Genomic DNA, 15403 nt, shown 5'->3' with positions numbered 1-15403 from the left:
GTGCTAAAGTAACAAAACGGATGGCACTGTGATAAACTGCATCCAGTTTGCTGAGTAGAGTATTGGAAGCTATTTTGTAGATGACATCGCCGAAGTCGAGGATCGGTAGGATAGTCAGTTTTACTAGGGTAAGTTTGGCGGCGTGAGTGAAGGAGGCTTTGTTGCGAAATAGAAAGCCGACTCTAGATTTGATTTTAGATTGGAGATGTTAATATGAGTCTAGCCAGACACCTAGGTACTTATAGATGTCCACATATTCTAGGTCGGAACCATCCAGGGCAGCGAACGGTTGAAAAGCATGCATTTGGTTTTACTAGCGTTTAAGAGCAGTTGGAGGCCACGGAAGGAGTGTTGTATGGCATTGAAGCTTGTTTGTAGGTTAGATAGCACAGTGTCCAAGGAAGGGCCAGAAGTATACAGAATAGTGTCGTCTGCGTAGAGGTGGATCAGGGAATCGACCGCAGCAAGAGCAACATCATTGATATATACAGAGAAAAGAGTCGGTCTGAGAATTGAACCCTGTGGCACCCCCATAGAGACTGCCAGAGGACCGGACAACATGCCCTCCGATTTGACACACTGAACTCTGTCTGCAAAGTAGTTGGTGAACCAGGCAAGGCAGTCATTAGAAAAACCGAGCTACTGAGTCTGCCGATAAGAATATGGTGATTGACAGACTCGTAAGCCTTGGCCAGGTCGAAGAAGACGGCTGCACAGTATTGTCTTTTATCGATGGTGGTTATGATATCATTTAGTACCTTGAGCGTGGCTGAGGTGCACCCGTGACCGGCTCGGAAACCAGATTGCCTCAGCGGAGAAGGTACGGTGGGATTCGAGATGGTCAGTGATCTGTTCATTGACTTGGCTTTCTTGTGTTGTCTTAAGGGTAAAGATTACCCTCTACTATGTTTAACAGCAGAGATAACAATCGGGAATCTGTATTTTTGGACACCGATTTGGCCGTTTAAAATGTATTTATTTTTTTACACCTCTTTTTAATCTTTATTTAACAAGGCAAGTCAGTTAAGAACACATTCTTATTTTCAATGACGGCCTAGAAACGGTGGGTTAACTGCCTCGTTCAGGGGCAGAACAACAGATTTTTACCTTGTCAGCTCGGGGGATTCAATCTTGCAACCTTACAGTTAACTAGTCCAATGCTCTAACCACCTGATTACATTGCACTCCACGAGGAGCCTGCCTGTTACGCGAATGCAGTAGAAGCCAAGGTAAGTTGCTAGCTAGCATTAAACTTATCTTATATTAAACAATCAATCAATCATAATCACTATTTAACTACACATGGTTGGTGATATTACTAGTTGCATATAATCGATGCGGTGCGTACCGTTGCTCCAGTGTGTACATAACCATAAACATCAATGCCTTTCTTAAAATCAATACACAGAAGTATATATTTTTAAACCTGCATATTTAGCTAAAATAAATCTAGGTTAGCAGGCAATATTAACCAGGGGAAATTGTGTCACTTCTCTTGCGTTCATTGCACGCAGAGTCAGGGTATATGCAACAGTTTGGGCCGCCTAATTTGCCAGAATTCTACATAATTATGACATAACATTGAAGGTTGTGCAATGTAACAGAAATATTTAGACTTATGGATGCCACCCGCTAGATAGAATACGGAACGGTTCCGTATTTCACTGAAAGAATAAACGTCTTGTTTTCGAGATGATAGTTTCCGGATTTGGCCATATTAATGACCTAAGGCTCGTATTTCTGTGTGTTATTATGTTATGACTAAGTCCCCTCCCCCCTTGATATATTTTATTTGTTTTGAACAGAAGCAAATGTCCAGTTTGATACCCCTGAATTGCTGGTAGTATTGTAGTATCAATAAGTCTAAATATTTCTGTTACATTGCACAACCTTCAATGTTATGTCATAATTATGTAGAATTCTGGCAAATTAGGCGGCCCAAACTGAGCGATGGTAGGCACCAGCAGGCTTGAAAGCATTCATTCAAACAGCACTTTCGTGCGTTTGCCAGCAGCTGTTTACAAACTCCCGAGATTAGGCTGGTGTAACCGATGTGAAATGGCGTTTCAAACATCACTCGCTCTGAGACTTGGAGTGGTTGCTCCCCTTGCTCTGCATGGGTAACGCTGCTTCGAGGGTGGCTGTTGTCGATGTGTTCCTGGTTCGAGCCCAGGTAGGAGCGAGGAGAGAAACAGAAGCTATACTGTTACACTGGAAATACTAAAGTGCCTATAAGAACATCCAATAGTCAAAGGTTAATGAAATACAAATGGTATAGAGAGAAATAGTCCTATAATTCCTATAATAACTACAACCTAAAACTTCTTACCTGGGAATATTGAAGACTCATGTTAAAAGGAACCACCAGCTTTCATATGTTCTCATGTTCTGAGCAAGGAACTGAAACATTAGCTTTCTTACATGGCACATATTGCACTTTTACGTTCTTCTCCACTTTGTTTTTGCATTATTTAAACCAAATTGAACATGTTTCATTATTTATTTGAGGCTAAATTGATTTTATTGATGTATTATTTTTAAGTTAAAATAAGTGTTCATTCAGTATTGTTGTAATTTGTTGTTTTTTTTTACAATTGGCCGATTAATCGGTATCGGCTTTTTTTGGTCCTCCAATAATTGGTATCGATATCGGCGTTGAAATATCATAATCGGTCGACCTCTAGAGAAAACCCCCTAAATTATATTTTTTCAACTTTAAATTTGATGACTTTTCCTAGAGTGACCCGAACATTTGAAAAAGTGAAACGCCTGTGTTCATATTTCCATGAAAGCTGTACACCACCAGGGTACAGAGATTGTCTTAGGGTCATTTTTTACCCGGCAGTTATAAAATAATTTACACACCACAAAAAATACAAAGACAGACAGACAGACAGACAGACAGACAGACAGACAGACAGACAGACAGACAGACACACACACACTGAGAAATTGAGATTATGTGTGCTACTGATTGAACTCAGCCAGCAGCTCCTGAAGAGGAGGATCACCATGGTTGGCACAGTTAGAAAGAACAAGCCTGAGCTCCCCCCTGCACTCCTCGCAACAAGGGGGAGAAAGGCCTTCTCATCAAAGTTTGCCTTCACCCCCACCACCACTCGAGTTTCTTACCTCCCAAAGAGGAACAAGAATGTGGTCCTCCTGAGCACACTGCACAACATGGCTGAGATCAGTGATCGTGAGGACAGGAAGCCAGCCTTCATCTTGGACTACAAGCACAACAAAGGAAGCGTGGACAACCTGGACAAGGTGATTGGAATTTACATCTGCAGGAGGATGACTGCCTGCTGGCCCCTGGTCATCTTCCATAACATCATTGATGTGTCCTCATACAAAGCCTTCGTGATATGGAACAAGATCAACCCTATCTGGATGCCTGATAAGTGGAACAAGAGGACAAGAGGGTGTTCCTGGAGCAGCTGTAAAAGGCACTAACCCCACACATTCAAAGAAGGGAGTGCCTCTCCCGCACAGCAGCCTTTACAGCGCTTGTGAAAGCTGTCCAGGGGGCTGAATCTTGCCCTGACCCACCTGAGGCTGCAGCTGGGGCAGGCAAGAGGAGGAGATGTCAATTCTGCCCCCCAAAGAAGAACTGTAAAACAAATACTATGTGCTGCCCATGTGAGAAATACATCTGCAAAGTCCATGCACACACACTTGCATACTGTCCTACATGTGCTAATTAGAGTTGATTGATTTTGCGCTGTAACTCTGTGGTTCTAAATAAGTAGGTGTTTAGTAAACTGTCGAAAACATTAACTCTCTTGACCATGCTGCAGGTAATATATTTGCGCCATTTGCAAACACTGTATATAGACTTTTTTTCCCTATTGTGTCATTGACTGTATGCTTGGTTATTCCATGTGTAACTCTGGGTTGTTGTTTGTGTCACACTGCTTTGATTTATCTTGGCAAGGTCGCAGTTGTAAATGAGAACTTGTTCTCAACTAGCTACCTGGTTAAATAAAGGTGAAATAAATAAATAAATAATAAAAAATATATAATTGGTCAAGAAGTTTACATACACTTAGTAAACTATAGTCAGAAGTTTACATACACTTAGGTTGCAGTCATTAAAATTGCTTTTCAACCACTCCACAAATTTCTTGTTAACAAACTATAGTTTTGGCAAGTCGGTTAGGACATCCACTTTGTGCATGACACAAGTCATTTTTCCAACAATTGCTCACAGACAGATTATTTAACTTATAATTCACTGCATCACAATTCCAGTGGGTCAGAAGTTTACATTCACTAAGTTGACTGTGCCTTTAAAAATTCCAGAAAATGATGTCATGCTTTTAGAAGCTTCTGATAGGCTAATTGACATCATTCGAGTCAATTGGAGGTGTACCTGTGGATGTATTTCAAGGCCTACCTTCAAACTCAGTGCCTATTTGCTTGACATCATGGGAAAATGAAAAGAAATCAGCCAAGACATCTGAAAAAATAATTGTAGACCTCCACAAGTCTGGTTCATCCTTGGGAGCAATTTATAAACGCCTGAAGGTACCACCTTCATCTGTACAAACAATAGTACGCAAGTATAAAGACCATGAAACCACGCAGCCGTCATACCGCTCAGGAAGGAGACACGTTCTGTCTCCTAGAGATGAATGTACTTTGATTTAAACTTTTCGCATCAATCTCAGAACAACAGCAAAGGACCTTGTGAAGATGCTGGAGGAAACTGGTACAGAAGTATCTATATCCACAGTAAAATGAGTCCTATATTGACATAACCTGAAAGGCCACTCAGCAAGGAATAAGCCACTGCTCCAAAACCGCCATAACAAAAGCCAGACTACGGTTTGCAACTGCACATGGGGACAAATATCGTACTTTTTGGAGAAATGTCCTCTGATCTGATGAAACTAAAATAGAACTGTTTGGCCATAATGACCATTGTTATGTTTGGAGGAAAAAGGGGGAGGCTTGCAAGCTGAAGAACACCATCCCAACCATGGAGCACGGGGGTGGCAGCATCATGTTGTGGGGGTGCTTTGCTACAGGAGGGACTGGTGCACTTTACAAGATAGATGGCATCATCAGAAAGGAAAATGATGTGGCTATATTGAAGCAACATCTCAAGACATCAGTCAGGAAGTTTAATAACTTCTTCGGGATTGGTGTCCCTTCCATGAGATGGTTGAGCTAACATAGGCTAATGTGATTAGCATAGGGTTGTAAGTAACAAGACAATTTCCCAGGACATAGACATATCTGATATTGGCAGAAAGCTTAAATTCTTGTTAATCTAACTGCACTGTCCAATTTACAGTAGCTATTACAGTGAAAAAATACCATTCTATTGTTTGAGGAGAGTGCACAATTTTGAACATGAGACGTTATTAATAAACAAATTCGGCACATTTGGGCATTCTTGATACAAAATCTTGAACAGAAATCCAACGATTTATTGGATCAAACTAAAACTTTGCACATACACTGATGCCATCTAGTGGCCAACATCTAAATGGCACCTGAGCTGGAATAATACATTATTATTTCAAAGACAAAATGCAAAAGAAAAACAAAATAACTGTTTGTTTTTTTCTTTGTATTATCTTTTTCCAGATCTATTGTGTTACATTATACTACATTCCTTTCACATTTCCATAAACTTAAAAGTGTTTCCTTTCAAATGGTACCAAGAATATGCATATCCTTGCTTCAGGGCCTGAGCTCCAGGCAGTTCGATTTGGGTATGTAATTTTAGGCGAAAATTGAAAAAAAAAGGGCTAATCCTTATTAAGCTTGGTTGCAAATGGGTCTTCCAAATGGACAATGACCTCAAGTAGACTTCCAAAGATGTGGCAAAATGGCTTAAGGACAACAAAGTCAAAGTATTGGAGTGGCCATCACAAAGCCCTGACCTCAATCCTATAGAGAATTGGTGGGCAGAACTGAAAAACCGTAAGCGAGCAAGGAGGCCTACAAACCTGACTCAGTTACCCCAGCTCTGTCAGGAGGAATGGGCCAAAATTCACCCAACTTATTGTGGGAAGCTTGTGGAAGGCTAACCGAAACGTTTGACCCAAGTTAAACAATTTAAAGGCAATGCTACCAAATGCTAATTGAGTGTATGCAAACTTCTGACCCACTGGAAATGTGATGAAAGAAATAAAAGCTGAAATAAATCATTCTCTTTACTATTATTCTGACATTTCACGTTCTTAAAATAAAGTGGTGATCCTAACGGACCTAAAACAGGGAACTTTTACTAGGATTAAATGTCAGGAGTTGTGAAAAACTGAGTTTAAATGTATTTGGCTGTATGTAAGGTGTTTGTAAACTTCCGACTTCAACTGTAACTGTTTGTTACATGCAATATTTGCTTTGTAGACTTCATTGGACAGGTGTTGCTCTCCTGTTTTGTGATTAAAAAATATATATATATCAAAATGGGGTCGTGGGTGAAAAACGTTTAGGAACCCCTGATGTAGTGCCTGTCTTGACCGCATCAAACCGAGAGCAGCAGTTTAACTAAAATAGCTAGCTAGGATAATCGAGGCTGCATGTGCCTTCTCCCTGTGCTACTGTACCAAAAAACAACACCTCCATTCAGATGGTTAAGTAGCATCATACCTGTTGGCTCTTCGTCATTGTTGCATATCCTTCTCATTTATTTCAATTTTCCATTGATTAGATAATCCAGTAATCTTCTATTTTACTTTGCCACACATGCAGGCTCTATGATTGTGGTGCCAAGTTGATGACTACACGCACCACACATAGGCTTTTCTCGTTGAGCAGTGGCGACATACTGTTAACATTTTACCCACAAATCTCTGTCCATCGCTGGTGCAATCTACTGTGAAGCCAAAATGTACCCAAATGGGAGATTTAAAAGATGATGCATGATCCTCCAATTCTGGTTTATCGATCCCACCACTCTCCATCGTATAGAACTAGTTCCCAGGTGCGCCTCACAAAAGGATAGTTTGAAATGCTCCAGTTAAGATTAGAATTTTGATTACAAAGTGAATATAGGCTCTAGTTGCTTTAACAGAATAGCCTACAATGTATTTTCAGCTCAAATTTACTCAAGAGGCAATGGCATACAACGTAGAAGAGTAGGCCAAGTGTTTTCTTTTATATACAGTATATATATATATATATATATTTTTTACATATTCATTCGGGTTCACGGTGCGGACTGAACAGAGGTCCCCATACCGAACGGTTCATTACAAATACAAATACGTGTAAAGATACATCCCTACCTAACCTTAATTGTAACCCTGACCCAAATTGTAACCCATACCCTAAACCTAACCCCTAAACTTAAAATAGCTGTTGTCCTCATAGGGATTTCAGGTCCCCACAAGGATAGAAGAATAAGACCACACACACACACACACACACACACACACACACACACACACACACACACACACACACACACACACACACACACACACACACACACACACACACACACACACACACACACAGAAACCCTGCCTAATGGAACAGCTGGGTAAAGGTTGGAGAACCCACACCTGCTTATCCTTGGGATTGAAGCTCATTCTCACACTTCATATCTTCTCTGATGCCAACCTGCTGTTAGCCTGAGCCTTGTATGGTTAGCCACATAGGGCTCTAGCCAAAAGTAATGCACTCTATAGAGGGAATGAGGTGCCATGTCGGGTGTCTGCTTCTGCATGTTTACCCTGTAAGGTCCATTAGGGGTTTGGGTTAAGGGTTTGGGGGTTAGGGGTTATGGTTTGGGGGTTAGGGTTTAAGGTTAAAGGTTAGGGGTTAAGGTTAGATTCTGCTCCTTCATGCATCTTTGAGTGTTTTTGTCCATGGCAGCCTGTCATTAGCATGCAGAACCCACCTTTTTCTTTTTGCTAATGTGTTGCTGAACATGCCTCTCTGTGCTTCTTACTGTGTTTACTATGTGTTTACTGTGTTTTTACTGTGTTCCACCTTTCAATCAGGCCAAGCCCTGGAGCCCTACCACGGCACCCTGATGTGGCAGACGGAACATTACCTCCCCAGATCACTGCTTCACCTTGTCACACACACACACACACACACACACACACACACACACACACACACACACACACACACACACACACACACACCACACACACACACACACACACACACACACACACACACACACACACACAGTCTACTGCAGTAACACAGCTCTAATGCAGCTATGCAGCTCCCATGTAACATCTCCAACTCGTCACCCTAATCAACAAATAACCTTCAATTCATTGCATTTTCATCCCCTATGAAAATGAAAAGGTACCAGTAACTACACTTACACAATAAAATTGTATTTTTCAAATGATCTTTCTCTAACATTTTGGAGACCCCACTGCAGTTTCATGGGGTTGCGACAACAACTTTGAATACCACTGGGCTAAGCTTATCCTTGTCTTGGGAAAGCTGTGGCTGCGTTTGATATGCGTTTTCCACTCCACAGTGTTCCAGCTTTTACAGCCTCCTGGCTCCATGGAATAGACTTGTTATGCCCACTGACCAGTCTAATGGGATGGACAGTAGTATGCAAAGATCTAGAGCAGGAAGCACATTCCGGCGTAGAGATGTGATGTGCACTTATAAGGAGTTGGTTGAGGAATCAACTGTATTTAACAGTCCCCTGGAAGAAGTTGAGCCTAAAGTATGACAGTATTGGTTCCTATTGCTTTGTTCTCCATATCTGTGATAGGCTGGCTGGTGTTTCCAACAGATCTCTTTGTGAGGCTTCCTGTTGTTCCTGGTGTAATGACGACCATGTGGAGTCATCAGTTCTGTCAGCAGCTCCATCTGGACACTAGCTGGGACCGGGCCAGGGACTGGGACACATGGTGCCTGTCCCAATTACTGTTATTACTGTATTGTTACTATATTACTGCTATCACAATAGAGACAGAATATGTTGTTTTGGAGCATCATGTAATAATTTCAGTAAGGCCATTAAACAGAACTTTAATAGGCTATTAGACTGGAAGAGCTTGACTAGACTCTCTTTCTCTCTCTGTCAGTGTTGTTGTCCTCTGTTGTCATTAAGTTCTTCCTCTCAGTGTTTCAGTGAGGACAGTCTCTGTTTCAGCCTCTGGGAAATCATTCCGCTGTTTCCCATTTTCCCAGAAGTCATAATTCTCTGTTTATAGAGCCACAATATCCAGGCCTCCAATTAGTTAATAGAGCTGGAATCCCTTTCATGTTAAAAAGGAAATACTTAGGAAATTCAATGTGTTTAATTATATCAAGACTGGAGCACAATGTGTCCATGACAATGAATTTCTATCCTATAGGCTGAATCCATGCTACAGACTACATTTTTAGGCTACTACAGAGCCCAGAATAACGTATTGGTTTGTTATTGCTCTTTAGACCGAGCTTCTGTCACGTGTCCTTGTTAGTAGCTTTACTGACTGGATCGCTAAACGACACACATTAAAGTAGCCTTATTCACAGCATTCTGTTCAAACCGATTAAATTGAAGTGTTGACTCACTGAAATGTTAATGTTCTTGAAACCTGGAAGGCAGGGCTGTAGTCAGGCATACCAACATAGACAGACAGCGGAGCCAACAGAGCTGCTCCCTAGTTGTTCTCCCTGCTGTATAACTGTGACCAATGGCGTACAGTCACATCAGTATTGTCAGTATAGAGCAATGTGTCTGCTGTAGCCCTGAAGCCTCTCTGTTATGTGTAACTAGTTGTTGTCATGCTGATTTAAGACTGTGTGGAGAGGGAGGGCATGACTAAAGGAAGCCTGACATCCATGGAGGCAGAGGCCCCCAGGCAGACATCCAGCCTAACCCCCCTACTTCTACCCCTGTCCCAGCTTGCCCCCTCCTGCTCCTAACCCAGGCCCAGCCTAACCCCTCTACTTCTACCCCTGTCCCAGCCTGGCCCCCCCTACTCCTAACCCAGGCCCACCCTGTCCCCCCCTACTTCTACTGCTGTCCCAGCCTGGCCCCCCCCTACTCCTAACCTACTTCTACCCCTGCCCCCCCCCCCCCCTACTCCTAACCCAGGCCCAGCCTAACCCCCCTACTTCTACCCCTGTCCCAGCCTAGCCCCCCCTGCTCCTAACCCAGGCCCAGCCTAACCCCCCTACTTCTACCGCTGTCCCAGCCTGCCCCCTCCTACTCCTAACCCAGGCCAAGCCTAACCCCCCTACTTCTACCGCTGTCCCAGCCTGGCCCCCCCTACTCCTAACCCAGGCCCAGCCTAACCCCCCTACTTCTACCCCTGTCCCAGCCTGGCCTCCCCTACTCCTAACCCAGGCCCAGTCTACTTCCCTACTTCTACCCCTGTCCCAGCCTGGCTCCCCCTACACCTAACCCAGGCCCAGCCTAACCCCCCTACTCCTAACCCAGGTCCAGCCTACCTCCCTACTCCTAACCCAGGCCTAGCCTGGCCCCCCATTCTCCTAACCCAGGCCCAGCCTAACACCCCCTACTCCTAACCCAGGCCCAGCCTACCTCCCTACTCCTAACCCATGCCTAACCTGGCCCCCCATACTCCTAACCCAGGCCCAGCCTAACCCCCCTACTCCTAACCCAGGCCCAGCCTACCTCCCTACTCCTAACTCAGGCCCAGCCTGCCCCCAACCCCCTACTCCTAACCCAGGCCCAGCCTAACCCCCTACTCCTAACCCAGGCCCAGCCTGGCCCCCCTACTCCTAACCCAGGCCCAGCCTAACCCCCTACTCCTGACCCAGGCCCAGCCTACCTCCCTAGCCCCAGACTAACCTTCACTCCCTGCCCCAGCCACAAAGACCACTGACCCAGCCTTACACCTGCGGTCAAACAACCACCCCTCATCACTGTCAAACGCTCCCTAAAACACTTCAGCGAGCAGGCCTTTCTAATATACCTGGCTCGGGTATCCTGGAAGGATATTGACCTCATTCCGTCAGTAGAGGATAACTGGTTGCTCTTTAAAAGTGCTTTCCTCACCATCTTAAATAAGCATGCCCCATTCAAAAAATGTAGAATTAAGAACAGATATAGCCCTTGGTTCACACCAAACTTGACTGCCCTTGACCAGCACAAAAACATCCTGTGGCGTTCTGCATTAGCATCAAATAGCCCCCGCAATATGCAACTTTTTAGGGAAGTCAGGAACCAATATACACAGTCAGTTTGGAAAGCTAAGGCTTTCCACCTGGCTACCCCTACCAACAGCTCTGCACCCCCCGCAGAAACTTGCCCAAGTCCCCCCCGTTTCTCCTTCACCCAAATCCAGACAGCTGTTGTTCTGAAAGAGCTGCAAAATCTGGATCCCTACAAAGCTACAAAGCAGCTTGGCTAGACAATCATGCTTCAATGCGATACAACACTCCTTCCGTGGCCTCCAACTGCATTTAAATGCTATTAAAACTAAATGAATGCTCTTCAACCGATTGCTGCCCACACCCGCACCCGTCCACCCGACTAGCATCACTACTCTGGACGGTTCTGACTTAGAATATGTGGACAACTACAAATACCTAGGTGTCTGGTTAGACTGTAAACTCTCCTTCCAGACTCACATTAAGCATCTCCAATCCAAAATTAAATCTAGAATCGGCTTCCAATTTTGCAACAAAGCCTCCTTCACTCATGCTGCTCATGCCCTCGTAAAACTAACTATCCTACCGATCCTCGACTTCGGCAATGTCATTTACAAAATAGCCTCCAACACTCTACTAAGCAAATTGGATGTAGTCTATCACAGTGCCATCTGTTTCGTTACCAAAGCCCCATATACTACCCACCACTGCGACCTGTATGCTGTAGGCTGGCTCTCGCTACATATTCGTCGCCAAACCCACTGGCTCCAGGTCATCTATAAGTCTTTGCTAGGTATAGCCCCGCCTTATCTCAGCTCACTGGTCACCATAGCAGCACCCACCCGTAGCAGGCGCTCCATCAGGTATATTTCACTGGTCATCCCCAAAGCCAACACCTCCTTTGGCCACCTTTTCTTCCAGTTCTCTGCTGCCAATGACTGGAACGAATTGCAAAAATATCTGAATCTGGAGACTTATATCTCCCTGTCTAAGCATCAGCTGTCAGAGCAGCTTACTGATCACTGTACCTGTCTGTACCCATCTTTAAAAAGCACACCCAACTACCTCATCCCCATATTGTTATTTATACCTTTTCTTTGCTCTTTTGCACCCCAGTATCTCTACTTGCACATCATCATCTGCACATCTATCACTCCAGTGTTAATGATAAATTGTAATTATTTCGCCTCTATGGCCTATTTATTGCCTTACCGCCCTAATCTTACTACATTTTCACACACTGTACATAGATATTTCTATTGTGTTATTGACTGTACATTTGTTTATCCCATGTGTAACTCTGTGTTGTTGTTTTTGTCGCACTGCTTTGCTTTATCTTGGCCAGGTTGCAGTTGTAAATGAGAAGTTGTTTTCAACTGGCTTACCTGGTTAAATAAGGTGAAATATAAATAGAAAAAAATAAACACCCTCCTGGAACCAGGCCTCTGACCCCTGCCTTTCACCTTTACAGCCAGGCAGACTCCTAGCCCTGACCCCCACTACTCCTTCCCTTTTCCAGCCTAATTGAGCAGGCGGTCTCCTAGCCCTGACCCCATGGAGCTCCAAACCCTGACTAACAGCCCTGACCCCATGGAGCTCCAAACCCTGACTAACAGCCCTGACCCCATGGAGCTCCAAACCCTGACTAACAGCCCTGACCCCATGGAGCTCCAAACCCTGACTAACAGCCCTGACCCCATATTCGGACCATGAACTATCACAAACTACAGATTCAGACGATACCCAGAAACCCCTCAGAGTGAAATGAGACCATACTTTCTGTGCCAGTGCTCTGCTCTGTTCTGTTGACATCATGCCATTACAGCACACAGGCCAGACAGTCAGACACTAATAAGAATTCCAGCAGCATTTTGATGGTAACCTCATATTATAATGGTGGCTGTGTTGGACCAAGTGGGACTGGGTCGCTGCTTGGCTGTTATGTAACAGTGTGGAACTGAGGGACTGTCTAAATGGGTTTGGGCCTAATGCTTTCTACAGCCTGACTGGATGAATTACACAAGAACAGGAAAACAGCTACAGAACTCCAGATATCTACAACAGAGACATCTCAGACAGACAGAAAGAAAGAAAGAGAGCCAGAGCTGGGACAGAGAAATCAAGGATCCCCCCAGATCCAGGGTCAGGGTGGGTAACAGGTGAAAGTCTCACTTTCCATTGCAGATATAATTTTAGAGCTCCTTACATTCATTTGGATATACATTAATTTGGATGTTACTGATACATTGTGAAAGTCACAAAAAATATTACATGTTTTTAACGTTTCTAAAAGAATGAAAGGCTACACACAGTTATTTAGGTTTTAGGAGTCTGATTCTCAGTTTCTTGTCTCCAGCGCCGCCCCTCCTCAGCTCTCCTACTCTCCTCTCCAAGCGTCACCCACTCAGACACTCTCCTCCCCAAATAGTTTTTACCATCCATTTGGTCTGATTCCTTCCCTTCCTTTCAACTGCACAGGGGAACAATACCTGCTCTGTCGGGAATTGCAAGAACATTTGAATCTATCCGTTATTTTATCCAAACAAATATTATTTTTTTCACAAAAGCAAGGATATTTTTTTGTTGTTGATTGTTTTCACCTCTCTTATATTCATTGCATAAAGTTGTAGCCTATTGAAACGTCAGTAACGTTTTGAATGCCAATATTATATTATTAAAAAGACCTGGAATTACATGAATGCGTTGCCGAATCGTCATTTGGATAAAAATGAGACTTGAAGGGATTTTGGCTGTAACGAAATGAAGAATCTTGATATCTTCGGTTTGAAGGATTGCAAGGTAAATTGACAGTAATCATTCTGAGCTCCCAAATGAAATGCGTATCCTACTATTCATAATATGACGGGGGGAATTGCTGTCAAATTGCCACCAGATGCTAAACTTTTTTCAACTAAGTATTTCCATGCAATGTAAAGGTGTGAAGTTGTGTCCTACATATAGATGCATTTACCTACCGAGGAAAAATAATGATTGTCTTCAATTTCATCACACTCTGTGACAGCGTTTAGCAGTGCGTCAAAGACTAGAGAGGTCAGTATCCGTTTCGAATATAGAGGTAGGTCAGTATCCTTATAGAGGTCAGAGGATGATCGTTAACTGCTCGCCTGTGGAATGATTAGAGGACAGGTTCTTTGACGCAGACTCGCGCGTAAAACAATAGGAAACAGTTGGAGCTGCTGCTCGGATTTGAAGCGTTAAATTCGGCCTATTAGATACCGAGGTAAAGTCAGTTTCAATCTGGATATTCGACGGATATTCGCGCTTTCAAACCTCAATAGCTTTCAAACCACTTGAGCCAGTCTCCAAATAAGTGTCATTACGTTGGAAAAATTGCGCACAACTTTGCCCAGGTCTTATTTTCACGATTCGGACATTAATTAGCTTTCCAAAGCTAATAAACATGTGGAAATGTAAGCAGCATTTTGTATTCCTAGTTGAATTAGTTAGGGAGCATAAACAAAGTACAAACTTTTTACATTCGAATTTCAATAGCTCCTTGGTCATGTGACCTAGTGACGTCAAACATGGTGCAGAATGTACCCTTCTATATTGCAGACTCTTGTTTGTGTACTGTAAAATCACGCGGTGTAACATACATTTTTTAGAGTTTTAAATTTCAATAGATCCTTGGTCATGTCAATTACACACCTAAGAAGCGTGTAGTGGATATACACCCATATTGCATAACCTCTAGTTATGTCTCTTCTATGTTGTTGTACATTAATATTAGTTTGACAATTAGGGGGTTCAGTCCAGTGTTGTGTTTACCCTTTTTTTGTATTTATCTATAATGATTGGTAGTTCTAAGTACTTATTTTCCCTGTTTTTTTTTATTTTTCCACAGTATTTAACAGCGGTACACAATAGGAGAGAGACATATAATATCTCCTTTCTTCGTTAATATCAACCATAAAGGAAAAGGGCATAGTATGAGAGTCATGCCATTAATTGTTCAAAGCAGGGATGGAGAGTGAGCTAGTGAGGTAGATCGTTGTGGGCTTGCTGGTCAATACATATACTGAACATGTAACCACAGTAATGGTGGCCAAAAAATCTATGAATAAAAATTGAATATTGACAAATTAAACAAATTGTAGCCCTTTAATCTTTTCCAACATGTCAGATACTTTCACTTCAAATAAGTTTGAAACATTTCACGGTGTTAACTTTCTCTTTATCCCTGGTTGATGTACATTTCAGAGCCTCTTCAGTGTGGATGGAGTATAACATACATTTTCAACATCAAAGACTGCACTTCCAGTTTGGAACCACCGTTGGCATGCAAAACATTCAATCTAAAACAAAATGAAGCATAACGCGTTATGAA

The 15403-nt window shown here is 43.1% G+C and overlaps 1 protein-coding gene across 1 annotated transcript in view; it reads left to right on the top strand.

The window, feature by feature from the left end:
• Positions 1 to 13476: 13476 nt before the first annotated feature.
• Positions 13477 to 15403, top strand: part of mxra5b (matrix-remodelling associated 5b) — a 29443-nt gene continuing 27516 nt past the window's right edge. The window contains exon 1 of the mRNA XM_036959589.1: positions 13477 to 13854. The gene's annotated coding sequence lies outside the window, so the exon portion shown is untranslated. The remainder of the gene's footprint in view (positions 13855 to 15403) is intronic.

The sequence above is a fragment of the Oncorhynchus mykiss genome, chromosome 22 (assembly GCF_013265735.2).
Source record: "Oncorhynchus mykiss isolate Arlee chromosome 22, USDA_OmykA_1.1, whole genome shotgun sequence".
Classification (NCBI taxonomy): domain Eukaryota; kingdom Metazoa; phylum Chordata; class Actinopteri; order Salmoniformes; family Salmonidae; genus Oncorhynchus; species Oncorhynchus mykiss.
Note: the sequence above shows the minus strand (reverse complement) of the source record. Positions and strands in the feature narration are given on the sequence as shown.